This window comes from Pleurodeles waltl, chromosome 1_2 (assembly GCF_031143425.1).
Source record: "Pleurodeles waltl isolate 20211129_DDA chromosome 1_2, aPleWal1.hap1.20221129, whole genome shotgun sequence".
Lineage (NCBI taxonomy): Eukaryota > Metazoa > Chordata > Amphibia > Caudata > Salamandridae > Pleurodeles > Pleurodeles waltl.
Window position 1 is genome coordinate 1211122655 of NC_090437.1, and position 19067 is coordinate 1211141721.

The following is a 19067-nucleotide window of genomic DNA, read 5'->3' on the forward strand; positions in this document are numbered from 1 at the left end:
TGCCAAGAACTGAAACCATGGCTCAAATTAAGCACTGCTTCAATTAGACTTCTCTTCTCTGCAGCATCTGTAATGGCAGATCAACATAATGGCCATCATCAACGGAGGGCCTTAGATGATTTAACGATAATTCTAAGTTATAATGGTCGAAGAGAGGACTTACATCCCAATAGGGACATTACAGGTGCTTCAGTAACACATATTGCTCCATTACAGTCGATATTCATGATGGGGATAGTTCTGTTGTTTGAACGGGGATGCCAATGACGGCCACGTTGAAATGACTGAGTCCACTTCAGCACATGGAATGCAAGGGGTTTTGGTACACCCTGTTGAATATTTCCCAAAAGAGCAATGAAAGGCTTGTTTCCCCTGGAGAAAGTTCCAGTCACTAATGTACTATTTGGATCAAAGAGGTACAATGCTAATATATACACATCCCTAGACCTCCTAAAACCTGTATAGTTAGTTGGCTGTCTAAATTACTAATAATCTGGTTTCAAGTCAAGCTGACAGGTCATTACGGGGATTCTGAGGCTACTGTTTCCCTGCTTCTCATTGAAGACATAAGGCCCCTTCCACAGCCCCACTTTGCAGACCTTTAGCAATAGACCACAAATATGGGACTGACACTACGAAGCCTGGTATATTTAAAGAATTACAAATAGGAAGTGATGTGAGCCTTGCTTGACACTGAGTAAAACTCAAGTTGGCAGTGGTGTCACTTGCAATCACCAGATTAAAATACTTCTTTAGTAATAATTTCTCATCTACAATTTTATTTTGCATTTGACCACCACAAATAATACCCCTCCCTCTCAATGAACCACCTCTGTAGAGGCTAAGGTTTTCCTTAGACCCTCATTTACCTCATGACTATTTTCATATATTCATAAAATATACTTGGTCGCCAGTCTACTTCTCTCAGCTCTGTATTAACTTCAATCCTTCCTTTCATAAAAAATAAGATCTCTAGTATCCTAATGCCTTCCTCCAAAATAGTCGTACCCCGTTCCCATATACTAAAATGTTGCAATATATGGCAGCTTGCAATCCATGTATAAACGCCTAGCTCAAATTTCCTTATTGCAGGTGATTTGTGGGGTCTCTAGTCAACTGTAATAAACAAATGATGCAGCAGTTCAACTGTAATTAATTGTTGCAGTTGAGTTCAGCCATCGCAATGTCTGCTGCCAGAGCCAGCAGTCAGGGTGAAAAGAAGGTTACGGAGAAAAGTTACTAACTTCCGTTGATATGTTTTCATTTTGGGCTACATATTATTTTATTTTCTTTGTCTGCAATAACCATGAAATAGCAAGACACGTTAGATTTATATGGTTTATGGGAAAGGTGTTAGTGTGACCATGTATGATAAAGAATAAAATATCCGGGAGTGTGGGTGGCTGGGTGCGCACAAGATGGCTACCAATTAACTGAGCTCCAGCTCCTCGGTCCAGACCTTTTTAAATTCCTCCATCCGGAGCTGCTCGCAGTCCACTTATGAAGGCGGGGGAACTCAGGAAGTGAGTGTATTTTCTGGCATAAGAGAGCCTGTTATCCTGTAGTCAGCTGTTTTTCCCCTCTCCATGGCCAAGCGATTTCAGAGCTTTTTGTCACCAAAACTATGCTGACAGGATTGTAAGTGCCTCTTCGCTCCCAGTCTGCTCCTTCCTCATTTTCTCCTCAGACTTCCCACAGACTTCGGATCTTCATTAATTAATAGATTAATTTCACTTCATAAGTCATCCCTTTGAGAATTTGACTGCCAAATTTCCTGTTACCAGGCATTTCCTCATTTCCACTGTTTGCATAATTTGAATGGATCTGCTTTCATCTATTGGATGCCATACTCATTGCATTACTTACCCTCAGAACTAACTGGGGATGTGCGCAGCATACCAGACTTATCTCTTTGATAGCAAACAGGAGTTGCTATGTAGTAAGTGCAATTTGCCCTTTTTGTGAGAGGAAAGTGTAATTTATATATGTATCTATCTATAGATATATACTTTATAATTCTCTTGGTGTTATTCTATCAATTTCTTCATGGGAGGGCTTATTTTTTCAATTTTTCAGTACTGTTTTTTCTTTTCCTTCCCTTGTTCGGTGGCAACACTTTCACAAAAACTGGTTCTCTTAATAGCACTTCTTCTGCCAACTGCAAGGAGAACGCTGGTGGCAGTAGCAAGAGATCAAAAAAGGATCCTGCTTCTCCTACAAAATCGTCCCTCCCAATCAGCATGGAGGACTTGATGATTGAACTCAAAATGCTGAAGCTTTTTATGCTAGATACCACTACCACACTTTAATGTCTTGATGATAAATGGTCATCCCTTGAGGCTAGGGTCTCTGACCTTTACCTTCACTCTGCGGAATTTCGAGGTATTACTTCTAAAATAACTAATATGGCCAAGGAATTTGAGGTCCTCAAACAGCACACTGAAGATCTAGAAAATTGTAACTGGAGAAATAATCTTCAAATTTACAGAATACCGAAGGAGGCAGAAGAAGGTGACATGATTGTTTTTCTTCACACAAATGTTCCCAAGATAGTGGGTCTGACTAGCAGTTCTCCTCTTAACATTCAAAGAGCCCATCGTCTTGGACCAAAAACATTCAGTGCCAGCTCTGGTTCCAAGCCCAGAGGAAAGATAAATCCTATTTCTTCAGTACATAGACCTCATGCAAGTTCTTTCTGCTTGTAAACGACAAAACAAATGTTCTGCTCTGGCCACAGGATTATTCTTTCTCAGGGTGTCTCGCCTGTCACTGCTGCTCACTGCAAAGAATTCATAGGTCTATGTCGATCCTTGCAAGATATGGGTGCTAGGTATGGTCTTCTTCACCCATGCACCTTGTAGGTCACATATAAGAACAGGACCTCCTCCTTCCATTGTCCTGCACAACTTAAAGAATTAATCCAACATCACAAAATAGAAGCTATGGACACTGGCGGATCTTGATGTTTTATTCTCAATTCCATTGTCTCTTACTTTCTACTCTTTCTAGAAGGTTATTATTTTCTTGATGTTGTCGTCTCCCTTTTTACCATTGTCTTCTCCCTTTTTTTTCCTTCCCAGGTATGGCTAGGTTGGCATCTTCCTCTTGTTAACTGGTTAGATGTTGTTTAGTTACTCTTTACTGGACCATTCTCCCCAAGTGTCTCGTTTCTTGGGTAAGTCAGGAACGTAGTTTGTTATATTGGTCTTATATGTCTTTCATTTTTGCGCTTCACTCCTGTATCCTTCATACCTTTCTTCCTTTTCTTTATACTCTGGTCATTTACTTTTTATCTTATCTTTGTTTTCCTGGACTAGGTACTTTGGCTGGTTCATCTCTCATGGCATTCCTCAGTGCTTCTCTTCAATTTATCAGCTCTTTTTATGAGCTTTTCTTTATGGCTCGGGTCCTTTGGAACCTCGGGCATGCTATTCTGGTTTCTGTTTTTTCAGGTCTTTACCAGATCCATCACCCTTTTCCTCTTTCTTTCCTATTTCTTCCTCCTTCTTTCATTTTTTTGGGGGTCTTGGATAGTTTTCTCATCTTATTTTTTTATATTTCTTTTGTGTCTTCCCTGTCTTTTTTACTTTTTACTCATTTTTCTATTTTTATAATGTATTTAATTTTTTTTTACCTCAAGAATTCATGTTGGCATAGTGGTTTGCATGCGGTTTCTTTCCTCTTCTGTATTTCTAGCTTATACATGAGACTGTTGTCATGTACCAAGTTTTACAATTTTCTCCATGACTAAACTTGGAATTATTTCATGGAATTTCAAAAGTCTCTATAGCCCTGTTAAATGACCGAGGGTTCCCACACACCTTTCTAAAACCTCTTGTCATGTAGTATTGTTGCAAGAGAACCCTTTTCTTGAAAAAGACATTAACATGCTCAAAAATGTTAGCGTTGGCTCTGTGTAGTGCTCTGGAGCTGTTTCTCACAAAAATGGTGTGATTAAATTATTTTATAAAAGTCTACCAGTTAATGTTTTACAACAGCAAATTGATTTAGATGGTAGATATTTACACTTAGATGTTACCATTAATGATTGCCTCTATACTTTTATTAATGTCTATGGACCTAACAGTGTGAATGCTCAATTTTGGGATTCACTCTCTGCTAAGTTGTTCTCTCTCAACAATGCCAATCTCATTTTAGGAGGAGATTGTAATTAGTTGCCAGATCTGTTTTAAGACAGAAAATCAACTGTTACATATATTCCAAGTAATATGCAAAAGTCTTTTACATAACAATTTCTGCTAGAGGTCTTGTTGATGCTTGCCATCTTCATAACCCAGATCTTTTAGAATACTCTTCCTTTCCCCCACTTATCATTCCTCTTCTAGAATAGATTATATTTTCCTTGACAAGGATCTCACACAACATCTAATACATGCTGAATTAGGACCCATTCTTATTTCTGATCATGCCCCAGTGTTAATAGACCTAGAGCCATCTCATTCCACCACACGTTCCTGTAGATGGCATTTTAACAACTGGTTATTGCACGATGAACAATTTGTCTTGGATTCTTTCAAGGCCTCTGCACGTGGATGTTTTACTAATTTTGTTTCCCATAAGAAAAGAGCTGCTGCCAAGGAATCATCTCATCTTTTGCAACACATAAAAAAATTAGAACATCAATAGTATTCTTCATCTAATAAAAACGTCCTAGACCAACTTATTCAAGCTAAGCTTAGTTTTAATAAAGCTTCCATAAATAATACTTGTAATGCTCTTCTAAAAATTAATGTAAAATATTATGGTGGTTCTAATAAGGCGGGCAAAATGTTAGCCTACAGCCTCAAGGTTAATAAACAAAAAAGTTATTTGAGATGCCTCTGGTAAGCAATTATTTAAAGATCAGGACATTCTCACTCACTTTGCTGAGTTCTACTCTAATCTCTATAATGAAGATACCCTTTCTACTCATGATTCACTTGGTTAATTTTTCAGTACTATTTCTAAAATTCAAACTCCACAAATTGTTTTTCCCCACTAGAGGTGGACATCTCTTTAGCAGCGATACGCTCAGCCATCTCCAAATTACCAAAGGATAAGGCTCCAGGGCCTGATGGTTTTACAATTGAATTCTACTCCAAATTCTCTCATCTTCTAATTCCCAAGCTTCATACCTTTATACCGCATTTTTTAACTTCTGATACCTTTTTCGGCTCTTTTTCCGAAGCCATGCTTTGTTTAATTCCAAAGAAAGATAAGGACTTGGCAGACTACAAACATTTTATGCCATTATCCTTAAATAATAAGGATTGTAAAATACTTGTTAAGATTTTGGCATTGTGTGCCACAGATCTTATCCCTTCGCTTGTTGGTATTGAACAATCCAGCATTGTAAAAGGCCGTAACATTTCCAATAATTATCGCACCTTTTTAGAAATTGATCACAGTGCCCCTTGGTGCAAAACCCCTTCTGCTGCAGTAACTTTGGATGCCGAAAAGGCATTTTATTGAGTTAACTGGGATGTTATGTTCAAAGCCCTTAAATGGCACAGGTTTGGACCTACATTTCTTTTATATGTTAAGAGTCTGAACACCTCACCTTCCATATCGGTTTTCACTAATGGTTTAGAGTTCCTATATTTTCCCCTTACTAAGGGAACAAGGGGAACAAGACAGGGCTGCTCCCTCTCACCATAACGTTTTATTCCTGTTTTGGAACCTTTTTTAGAATCTATTATAAGATCTCAGAATTTCACTGGATACACTATCAATCTTCTCAGTATTAAATTCACTGCATATGCAGACTATATTTTACTTTATATTTCCAATCCTCATGCTTCTGTTCCTGAATTTCTTATTTCTTTTATCTAGAGATTCTGCTGTTTCTGGGTATCGCCTTAACATTGATAAATCTGAAGTAATGGCAATTAACACATTTTGTCTTAAAGATATGTCTAAGAATACAGCCTTTCTCTGGAACTCTTCTAAAATTAAATGTTTGGGAATTCTATACTCTCCCTCCATCAAAGACACTATACAAGTTAACATGGACACTTTAAAAAATAAGCTGTCTTCCTTTTCTGCCTAATGATCATCTTTGTACCTTTCCTGGTGGGGAAGATTGGATACAATTAAAATGATGTTTCTGCCCATTATCAATTTTTACTTACAAATGCTTCCTCTTCGATTACCATCTACTTTTTTCAGATCCATTGATGGTCTACTTTCTAAATTCCTTTGAAACAAACGACCAGCACAGATCTCTCTATCCAAACATAAAAACTCCAAAACATTGGTGGAGTCAATTTCCCTAAATTCACTCAGTATCATTCTGCTTTCAATCTTAGACAGATTTGGTCTTCATTAAGTGATTCACCTTCCACATCCCATCCGCTTTGGAGATCTCTTCAACGTTCGCTGATTTCTCCTTTTTCTCTTCTCCAGTTCTCTTATTGTGCAGAAACCTAGATCAATGTCTTCGCCTATTTTGAAATGCTCTAGCAACATTATTAATAAATTTGTTTCCCGGATATATACTCCTCAACTGTTGCTATTAACTCCTATCTGGTATAATCCTATTACTATAGCTCTCAAGGTTCTTAAATGACCTCTCTGTCTGTCTAATGGTCTTATATCATTATCTCAGATTATTCTTGACAATCAGTTTCTCCCTTTTGAGGAAATACAATCTCGATTACACATCCCGTCCTCTTATCGGCCCAAATATGACACCCTCTTACATATCATAAGACAGCGAGTCATAAATCCTTCCTCAGTCCCTTCTCAACCTTATAGCACATCTGCTCCCCAAAATGATGTTTCTACTGTGGTCAAGGCTTCTTTTATATATAAGAAGTTGTGTTCTGCAGATTCAGACAGGAATAAGACCAGAATTGAGGAGCAATGGGAGCAAGATTTGCAATCTTCCTTGGCTATGCCCTTCTGGAATATAATATGGCACAAAATCCATCATACTTCTCATTCTACCAGTTTCACTCAGACTATGTAATTCTCTTAAAACATATTGTTTCTAACTCCCTGTTCCCTTTATAAAATGTAAATGTTGCCTAATGGTAATTCTTGGAGTTGTCAGGCCTCTCATGCAGATGTCATCCATATGTTCTTTTTATGTCCTAAGGTTCTCTCCTTTTGGAAACAGGTCTGGTACAAAGTTACTCAATTGTTTTCTATTACTATTCCCTATTCCATTCTTAATGTTTTTTTAGGCGGTTATTCAGATATATGGTCAGGCGACAAATTTAAGAGAATGTTGGTTGATCTTGTCTTGGCAGTCGCTTTTCAAATCATCACCTCCAGTTGGAAAACTTCTAAGGGCATTTTGTTTCTGACTTTGGAGAACCTGATTTGCCATAGCCACAGATTGGACAGTGCTAATTCACCCACAGTACAGATTGCCATGACATGAGGCAAGCTGTGGACTCCTTTGACTTCTTTTTTACCAAATCATAACATAATACAGATTAGAACTGTTGAGGCTCATAAACCTCCATGAAACCTAGATATTTCCCTATTCCATATTTTCTCTTTTCTTTTACTCCGCTTTATCACATTTCTTTCAATATGCCTCTTTCTTCATATTTTGGCTATTCTCCCTTCTCCCATGTCTATTTTCCTCTTTCATAGGTATTTTAGTTTCCTTCCCCTCCTCTCCCATTTCTTCTTTTTTTCCTTTTTCTATCCCCCTATATCAGGCTCTATTTAAAATGTTAAAAAAAGGGATTTGTTATATATGCAAGGACTTTTCTTTTTTTTCTCTGTATATATCTTGATTTTTTCTGTGATATCTTTCACTTAATTTATTTGAATTTATGGAATTGTATTTTGTAATGATTTTTACTTATATCTATTTGGACTACTGCTTGAATATAGTTCATTGTTATGCTAATACTGTATTCTTCACACTTGTTCTTTAACTTCGATAAAGCTTTTTTAAACTCAAAAAAGAATAAAGTATCACATCCTGCACATTTAAAAAATATTGCTAATCACCTCAGCTAATGTTGCACGTTCCTATCTACTCGTCTTCATTGCTCTCTGCCCTTCTCCTTCCACCCTAAGAGCTGTAATTTACTTGAGAAAGCAAAGAGAAGGCTGTGCTGCAGCAACCCTGTCAGCACTTGTACAGAGGAGAGCTAAGAGCCACCTCTTCTCTTTAAAACAGGGGACATGGACAAGGCAGGACAAGACTGTTGAAAGTGGGTTGCTTACTTTCATTGGCAACACAGCTGCAATGATACTATTCACTGCTGTGATGTCAATGTAGTGAATGGCAGAGATTCAAATTTCTCATTCACAGCAATGAATTCCTAAACACAAGAAAGAGATTATACCTAGATCTTATGTGTGTCCACAGATTCCCAAAGTGTAATTGAACCCTTGACGTCAGTTTGGAGCAGCACAATTGGTGTAGCACCATATATACACACATATATTGATATTCACTGAAAGAGACAAAGGTTACAGGGACGTTATAGTTAGGAAATAGAGTTTAAAAAAACATAGAAATTCACTTAAAAAATTAAAGGTTTCTGGGGTGTAATAATTAGGATCACATTTTAAACATACCAAACCATAGAAAGACATCAGTTATAGTTATCTCAAGTAGCTATAACTCATGCCCTATGGTAACTATAACTCATGCCACCTCCATGCACAGTTTTCTGCTAAATAATTTTACTGCAAATGCTGCATTGATATTATCAATGATGTTGTCAAAGATGTCAGGAGTGTTGTATTATGTGGGGTAATTCGCAGTGCATGGTGAAGGGGCGAGTTTTAGTTACCTTAGGGCACAAGTTATAGTTACTTGAAATTACTCTAATTCTAACTGATGAATTTCTATGGTTTGGTATGTTTGAAATGTGAGCCTAACATGCCTGTAATGTTTGGGTTTTTAAAAGTGAATTTCTATGTTTTTTTAAATTCTATTTCCTAACTATAACGTCTCTGTAGCCTTTGATTTTTTTCAGTGAATTTCTACGTTTTTTTTAACATAAAGTAATTGTCATTACCATACGTTAATCCAAGCACCACCGAGCACGGCCTTAGGCTGTGCGGGGCTGCGGTTGGCCACAGAGCCTGTGGCCAACCCCTATAAAAACCCAACCCCACACTGCACACGGCCTTTGGTGCCATACAAAAAATGCTTTTTCTATAGAAACTAGGTCCTAACTATAACTACCTAGAGGCAACCACTATTAGGTATTATTGACAAACAAGATACATGCTCTCAATCAAAAGAATGGAAAGATCCATATGTACCTAGAATACACCAGTAATGTCAATAAAAGTAAAATTTTAGTTACATTTCATGTGTTTCTGTGCCCAATGACCTCAGCATGAATGGTACTGAGTGTACACAAAGGCTTCATACCTTTCTGAATTCGGGAAGATAGGAAATCACCTATGCCTAACTGCAGTCATACATACCAGGGATTAATACAATATGGAACACACAGACCGAACCAACAGCCATTTCACTGCCCTGTTCTCCATGTGCGCGGTGTCACAGTAAGTAAAAAATAAGGAAAAATGAAAGAGCGTGAGCCCCTGTGTTTAAGGAGACAGAGTCTACCCGATTAGGTAACATGTTTGGAAACCCATAGCAAAAATGCAGGGAGCACTGATAAGCATTCTTGAAACATACACAAGGACCCACTTAAAAATGATACATGCTACATGGTATGTCTGCTGTTATTTTTTGGTCTCACAACCACCTAATTATCGCTGCATAATATAAATGTTGGAAATGGCCCTTTTTGCAGGGTTATCCCCAAACCTTCTGCCTTCTTCCTATTTCTTCAGGTCTGTTTTTGCTGGTTTATTGTCTCTGCACACTTTACCAATGCTAATCAGTGCTAATGTGCAAGTGCTCCTATAGAAATTGTACTGTTGATTGGTTTATTAGACTCCTATTATGGGAGTTCAAAGCATATTAATTACATTCAGTGAAACGTTATCCACAGGTTTACAATAAAAAACTTTACCTACATTATCATTAGATCAGTCTGCAGATTTAAGAACATCCTCTAGACGGGAATCTGCCCAGACGTTTTGGAAGCCATAGCTCCTTTAGAAGAATGAGCCCCAAACATGGAGGTGTCAATACCCACCAAGGACATAATCCATTTGACCCAACGAGCCAAATTGGTGGCAGAAACAGGATTATAGGGTTTTCTAAAGGAAATAAGAAGTTGGGATACAGAGGGTGTTCTCAAATCTGCAGTCTTTTGTTCGTATATTTTTAAGCATTGTCCAACACATAACTTAGGGTGATCTGGAAAATGAGGATAGAAAACCGAAATTAAATTGGGCGAAACACTGTAAATAATACTCCAGATGGAGTAAACTGGCGATTAGAAATGGCTTCAAAAGACAGCAAACAAGAGGATTTTCTCCCACTGGTGTTCCATTCACATAGGCATGGTTGTAAGATATAGCTGATCTATATAGGTTAATGGTGCAAAAAGCTTTGCCTTTCCTGGCTTCTGCAGCAAGGAAATTGACAACAAAAATCACATCTGTTGAAAAGGAATGGATGTGTTTTCCCAAACGCCAGCTGTGCCATAAAGACCAGGCTGATTTGTAAGCCTTCTTGCTCCCTGGGGCCCAGGATTGTGTAAAGTATTGTGAAGCTTCTGACAAAATGAGAGGGAGAGACTGAGATTTTCCATGCTGATAAAGTCAGGAGATTGTCTAAAATGAGGGTGTGGGGACGGTGAAGCGGATCTAACAAGCAATTCGGAAAAGAAGGAAGAAGGGAAGGAAAATCCACTGAAAGTTCCAAAAGGGTTGGAAACCATATTTGGGATTGCCAGTATGGGCTATGAGAACCAAGGCGGCTTGCAGATGTCTGAGTTGTTCAAGCACCCTGCTGATCATGAGAAAAGAAGGAAAAGCGTAATTCAGGATGATAGACCAATCCTGTAAAAAGGCCAACGGATCTGGCTGCCAACTGTAAAATTGAGGAAGATGAGTGTTGAGGCGGGATGCAAACAGGTAGATTACGAAAGGGCCCCATTTGTTCTGAATTTTTTGGAAAATTGAGGAATGAAGCTTCCAATCGCTAGAATCTCGGAGATGGCGCGAATGCCAATCTGCTACTAAGTTGAGAGTACCTGGAAGATACTCTGCACGAACCAAAATATGGTTTGAAAGGCAAAATTCCCAATATTGTCCATCCTGAGAAGGATAGCACAGTGAACTTTGTTCTTTGCGAGGCTTCTGATTGCAAAGGAGCCGGCAAGCATCTCTAAACAATTGATATGCAATTTGGACTCCTCTGAAGACCATGTACCTCCAGTCAAGACTGGCCCACATCGGGCCCCCTAGCCTGAGCGGCTTGCATCTGATTCTAACACTAGATCTGGGGCTGATGCAAAGATACTTCTTCCGTTCCAGACATAAAAATGGTCTATCCACCATTGAAGCTCTGTACGCGAATCGAGATCTAGCGGGATAGTGCCTCTCCTCAAATGTTGAATCTTTCGTCTTTGGAGAGGCCAATAATGGAGGGGGCCTGGGAATATTGCTTGAATGGAGGAGGAAAGAAGGCCCACTATTCGAGCGAGAGATTTGAGGGAGGTAAGTGAGCTGCGTAAGATCTGAAGAAACTCTGATTTTATGGATTTTATTTTTGCAGCCGGGAGAAAGCGGGTGGCCGAAACTGAATTTATTTGCAAACCTAAGAATTCCATAAGTTTGGTCCGAATCAGAATGGATTTTTCTTTGTTGATGATAAAGTCTAAGTCGGCTAAGAGAGAACAAGTCAGTTAAGTGAGATAGAAGAGAATGGGGAGACTGGCTCAATGTGAGAATGTTGTCTAAATAAATGATGAGTCTCACATCTTGAGCTCTTAGAAAAGCTACCACTGGTTTCATGAGCTTGGTGAAACACCATAGAGCTGATGATAGACCAAAGGGTAGAAAGGTAAAATGAAATAGTTGGTCTAGCCACTGGAATTGGAGAAATGTCGTGAAGTCTGGATGAATTGAAACAACTAGGTATGCATCTTGAAGGTCTAGACGAACCATCCAATCGTTTTGGAGGAGCGTATCTCTGAAGTGAAGGATGTTTTCCATTTTGAAGTGTTGATAAACCACAAACTGATTGAAATGTTTGAGATTGATTACTGGCCTCATCTTCTTGTTGTTCTTTTGAACTAAGAAAATGGGGCTGGTAAAACTTGAAGGATGTGGTTGGGTAAGAGAAATGGCTTGTTTTTCCATGAGAGAATGGACTTCTAGAGAAATGAGGTCTGACATTTCTGTGGAAAAACGAGGAAGGGGAGGTAACTCTTTTTTAATAGGATTTGAATAAAGATTGATCATATAACCTTGAACCGTGTTCAGAGTCCAAGGATCTGAAGTAATTGATTACCATTTTGGAAGAAAATAACGAAGACGACCCCCTATCGGAAAAGATCAGAAAGGTGGGCTTACTTGATTGATTAGAGGATCTGGGATTCCTGTAGCCCCTGGAACGAATACCTCTGCCTCTCTGAAGATAGAATTGGGGCCTGTATTCCTGGTAGGATGCATTGTAGTATCCACGGGAACCTTGGTTAGAGTAACAGCGGCCGGCAAAGCAGTTCCTGCCTCTGCCAGCCCTGGCAAAAAACACGTTGAGTGAACATTTTCTTTAAGGATTGCTGAGCCTTATCTAAAGAAGTGAAAGTGGCCACATATTTGCTCAGTTCTTTAATGAACGATTAACCAAAGAGTAAGCCTTCGGTTTTGATGTGAGAATGTACAGTCGCTAAATTGACCAATTTTGGGTCAAGTTTCAATAAAAGGCCTTTCACCTTTCGTGGGTAAGGACTGAATTAGCATTTCCGAGAAGGCAAAAAGAGCGCTGAACCCACAGAGAGAGTTCCTCAGGATCGATGAAGGTACCATCAATTCTGGCCGTCTCAGCCAAATCAAAAATGCGTGTGAGGGGACCGAGCACATCTAAAAGTTTATCCTGGAAAGATGACCATGCCTTATCAACTCCTTTTCGAGGATCTTTGCCAAGTTTTTTAAATGTGAGCAAAGGTTGATCAATTGAAGGGGTAATAGTAGATTTGTGAGAAAGGGAAGGATGAAGGCATTTGGATTTCAACTTGGCATTGGTCTGCTTATCCAAAGGGCAAAACAATTTGGCAGAAACATATTCCCCCACATGGTCCGCAGGAGGCCACTCAGTAGAATTGGGATGAAGAATGTGACAAAGGTCAAACATTGGTAAACCTTCAGAATCCAAGAGAGTCATGGGCTTGGAAGAGTCAAAGGAGGATATCTTGGGTTTCTTTGAAGGGGCGGAAGGTAAAAAACTTTCGTCATCCTTATCAGATAAAAAAATATCTGAATCAATGTCAGGCATGTCATCATCCGTATCAGGGATGGAAGAAATTAGAATAGGAGGTATAATATTTTTTTATTTTGATTTACGTTTCAAAGACGTTTTAACATTATACACATTTTTATTCTCTTTGGAAGGAGCCTTGTGAGGAACCGCATCCTCTGCCATATGTGAGGAAACCTCACTCACCTTTTGCGCCATTTTTTAAAAATGTTTGGGTTGTTTAGAGGGTGAAAGGCGCGGACTGCATTCCCCCGCAGCTTGGGCCGAAATTGTTTTAGAAATCATATTAGAAATTGAAGACTCCAAATGTTTTTGGGTGGAACAAGAAACAGCCTGTTGAACAGAGCTTTTAATAAAGGAGTTAAGCTCTTGTCTAATTTCATTAAGATCATGAGGGACATCCTGCCCCAAAGGAAAACGATCTGTCTCCATGCTGTGTAGAAAAAATGAAGCTGCAGTGAAGCTTCCAGGACACCAGCAAAAAAGGGGTTAATTCAGTGAAGAGAATTATAGGAGGCTGGCCTGGCTTGTAGTGGGTACCAAGGGGTACTTACACTCTGTACCAGGTCCAGTTATCCCTTATTAGTGTAGAAGAGGTGTTTCTAGCAGCTTAGGCTGATAGAAGGTAGCTATAGCAGAGCAGCTTAGGCTGAACTAGGAGACATGCAAAGCTCCTACTATACCACTGGTGTCATATGCACAATAGCATAAGAAAACACAAAACACAGATATGCTAAAAATAAAGGTACTTTACTTTTATGACAATGGGGGTCATTCTGACCTCGGCGGTAAAAGGCGCTTACCGCCGGTCAGAAGACCGCCATAACACCGCCGTGGCCGCGGTAAACCGCCACAGTCATTCTGACCCGAAACTGGCAAACCGCCAAAAACCCGACATCCACAAAAGTCCGCCACACCAAAGGTCAGCGAAAAACTGGCGATGACCAAACCTCCACCGTCACAGCAACAGAAAAACGCTCCTGCCATTACGACCCACGAATCCACGCGGCGGTCTTTCAACCGCGGTATTCCATTGGCGGTACACACCGCCGCGGTCAAAATACACACACCCTTACAAAACACAACCACATTGGACAATTTGAAATACACACACCTGATACACATACAAACAACACTCCCACACACCCAATACAATATAAAACACACACCCACATCACCCACAAACCCCTTCGAAAAAAAATTCGACAGAAAGCCAGAGATAGACAGCACTGCTTAGACAACACCATCACAGAGAGGCAAACCACACCATCACCCACACAATATCCACGCATAAAACACCACACATCACCACACTCACCACACTCTACAACACATACACCACCCCACACCTCATCCACATAACCCTATGGCACCCCAAAGACACCCCCGGTTCTCAGACGCCGAACTCCGGGTCATGGTGGAGGAAATAGTTCGGGTAGAGCCCCAGCTCTTCGGGACACAGGTGCAGCACACCACCATTGCCAGGAAGACGGAACTGTGGCAAAGGATAGTCGACAGGGTCAACGCTGTGGGACAGCATCCACGAAATCGGGATGACATCAGGAAGCGGTGGAACGACCTACGGGGGAAGGTGCGTTCCATGGTATCAAGGCACAACATCGCAGTGCAGAAGACTGGCGGCGGACCCCCACCTACACCCCCAGAATTTACAGCATGGGAGGAGGAAGTCTTGCACATCCTGCATCCTGAGGGCCTCGCAGGAGTATCTGGAGGAATGGACTCTGGTAAGTCAAATCTTAACTAATTCTTCCCACCTCCACCCCACCTGCATGCCAGCACATACCCCCACCCTCACCCCCACCCCCATCACACCTACTCCCTGCAAATGGCTCACCATCACAACCCACCCATCCCAACACCAAGACCTGCATGCGTCCACAAAGCATGGACACCCATCACCAAAGCATGCCCACTGCACATACACATCTCCCCCACAAGCCACCCTCACAAACGCCCACACACAGGAATGCCAGCCCTGGGGTACACGGGCACCCACCCATTGACCGATATGGCACACACTGAAGCAATAACCATACCTCTATACCCCTGCAGGACCCGAACGCCACCACACCGCCCAGGAGGGTCCAGAAATGTCCTTCCCTCCTCCAGAAGAAGCCACCAGTGATGACAGCAGCTCTGTCTCCCTGGACCCAGATGACCAGCCCGGACCATCGGGGACCTCGGGACAGTCGGTTCCCCTCACACAGCCACAGGCCACAGCAGACCCAACCCCCTCTGGGAACACCAGCACAGCTCCCACCCAGCGGGCCCATGCCTCTGTCTCCAGGACACGTCAATCAGCAGTGTGTCCACCACTACAGGGCACCCAGGTTAACCCACCACCCCAACAACAACAGGGACCTGGGGGCAGTGGTAGTGGGCACACGGTCACGGGGACAGAGGCCCAGGGAAACAGGGGAACTGGGAGGGCTGTTGTGCGACACGGGGGGGACAGGCCCAGGGAACCCACTCTCCACGAGGCCCTCTCCTCCATCATGGGAGCATACCACCACTCCCAGGAGACGATGGCGACGGTACTGGCCAGGTTCCAGGAGATCCAGGTCATGCAGGAGCAACAGTACATGGGGTTCAGGGAAGAACTTAGAAGCATCAGTTCCGCAATGGGCACCATCGTAGGGGCACTCAACCTGATTGTCACCACATTGCGGGACCATGTGGCACCACAAAGGGCCCCTGTCACTAGCATGGACCAAGAACAGGCAACCACCTCCGCCGGCGCTAGTGGACAGGAGGCTCCCACACAACAACAGGCCACCAGAACCCCACCTCCTGCAGAAGAAGAACCACCCCGCAAGCGGGGCCTGAGATCTCGTAAGAAGACAGAGTAGGATGTCAAGACCCCCGCCAGCAAAGGATACCCCCTGATGTCATCCCACTGTCCCACATTGTCACCCTGTCCAACCTTTAACTGCCCCTGCTCCACCTTCCACAGGCATATGGACAATGCACCTGTGAGACTGAAAAGCTGGACTCTGCCATGGACATTCCTCCACCATCACCCATCACCGATTTCCCACCATGTCCCTAAATTCAGCATTTTAATAAAAACAGTTATTGCACAAAAACAAACTGGAGTCTGCCTGTATTGTGTACAAATGTATTGAACATAATGCTGTCAAAATGTCCAGTTACACAGTGATGAAAACATACCAATGTCATACAGCTGTAGTCCATGGGGAAACAAAGCAGAGGTCACGCAGTGGGGGCCACATCGCTGAAATTGGAAGGGAAAGTCACAACTCAGTTAACATACATTGGGGGAATAGGCCAGACAGTAGAGAGGCAGGAGACTGTAAGTAATTGTAAAATGCCGGTGTTGAATCTTACCTGTGTGTTATTGAAAATACTGTAGTATCACTCTGTCCCTGTTGTCTGTGTCGTCCCCGTCGTCTTCCTCCTCTTCACTCTCCAGAGGTTCCACCGCTGCCACAACACCACCATCTGGACAAATCCTCCTGCAGGAAAGGCACCTGGCGTCGCAAAGCCAGGTTGTGAAGCATACAGCAGGCCACGATGATATGACACACCTTCTTTGGTGAGTACATTAGGGATCCACCTGTCATATGCAGGCACCTAAACCTGGCCTTCAGGAGGCCGAAGGTCCGCTCAATCACCCTCCTAGTACGCCCATGGGCCTCATTGTACCGTTCCTCTGCCCTGCTCCTGGGATTCCTCACTGGGGTCAGTAACCAGGACAGGTTGGGGTAACCAGAGTCACCTATTAGCCACACATGGTGTCTTTGTAGCTGTTCCATCACATAAGGGATGCTGCTATTTCGCATGATGTAGGCGTCATGCACTGACCCAGGGAACTTGGCATTTACATGGGAGATGTACTGGTCAGCCAAACAGACCACCTGGACATTCATCGAATGATAACTTTTTCTGTTCCTGTACACCTGTTCACTTCCTCTGGGGGGTACCAAAGCCACATGGGTCCCATCAATGGCACCAATGACGTTGGGAATATGTCCAAGGGTATAGAAATCACCCTTCACTGTAGCCAAATCCTCCACCTCAGGGAAAACAATGTAGCTCCGCATGTATTTCATCAGGGCAGACAACACTCTGGATAAAACCTTAGAAAACATAGCCTGAGACATCCCAGATGAAATGGCCACTGTTGTTTGAAATGATCCACTAGCCAAAAAATGGAGTACTGACAGAACCTGCACTAGAGGGGGGATCCCTGTGGGTTGGCGGATGGGTGACAACAGGTCTGGCTCCAGCTGGGCACACAGTTCCTGTATAGTGGCACGGTCAAGTCTGTAGGTGAGTATGACATGTTGTTCTTCCATTGTCGACAGGTCCACCAGCGGTCTGTACACGTGAACAGCCCTCCATCTCCTCACAAGTCCCTGTGGACGGTGCCTAGGAAGGACAACATGGAGCACAGAGTCAATCAACCCACAGGTACGTTCACACAGCTTGCACTGTACACGATTCTCTATGCATTGAATGGCTTGTATGAGTGGCAATGCAAGGCCTAGGCCTGTGTGACGCAGTAGAAATTAAGCCATGTGGGCCTTTGAAATGGCGGCTGCCTGACCTGTGAAGTGTGACAATGTGATGTGAGGTCATTGCGCTGGCGTGGCACACCGTGGCGGTAGGCGGTCGAAGACCGCGGTGCAAAGCCGCATTGGTTAACATTGAACCCTATGGGTTTCATGAGCCAATGAGGATGTGCGCCGGCGGTCGCGGTACGCACCGCCGCGTGCGTAACCGCCATTTTCTATCTGCTTAATCACTCGAGACCTGATCATCCACAGGAGAGGACCTATACTGCAAGTGCTGCTGTGACCTCGGTCTGGAAGTGACAATGGCTGCTGCGACTGGGGAAAGGGCCCCTGCCTTCACTTCAGAAGAGTTGGAGACACTCGTGGATGGGGTCCTCCCCCAGTATGCGCTACTCTACGGTCCTCCAGACCAACAGGTGAGTACACTGGGACCATGCTTAGTGGGCAATGCCTGGGTTGAGTGGGGTGAATGAACGATGGTGGGGAGGGGAACGAATGAGGAATGCATCGCACGACAGATGAGAGCATGTGCCACATGGCAAGGTTGGGGGGGGGGCCACTCACATCGACCATGCAGAAAAGTGATGATGTTTCTTTTCCCACCCTGTACATGTCACATAGGTCAGCGCCCATCAGAAGATCGACATTTGGCGTGCCATCGCCAAGGACGTCCGGGCCCTGGGGGTCACAACAGACGGGGCACCCACTGCCGCAAGAGGTGGGAGGACATCCGCCGCGGGAGCAGAAAGACCACCGAGGCTCTGCTGGGGATGGCCTCCCAACCTAGGAGGGGTGCCACACGGCAATTGACCCCCCTGATGTCCTGGATCCTGGCGGTGGCCTACCCCGATTTGGATGGGCGCGTGAGGACATCACAGCAGACACAAGGGGGTGAGTACCAGCACATTCTGCTATCTTTGCGCGCAGTGGAGGTGCCTGGGTGGGGGAGGAGGGCTGTGGGTATCCCTAGGCCAGGGCGATTTCTGTAGGCTAGGCCCCTCCGTGAGGCATGGCCCTGTGCCCCCGCCCCCCACCTCTGTAGGGTGCCTAGTACAGCTATTCATGGCCCTGTGTCATCTATGTGTGCAGTTGTCGTCCATAGGCTTGTAGGCCATGTCCCACTGATTGAGTAGTGTTCCCCAAGTGCGCGGCGTAGTGCAGTGGGCTTCTGTGTCTGTCCT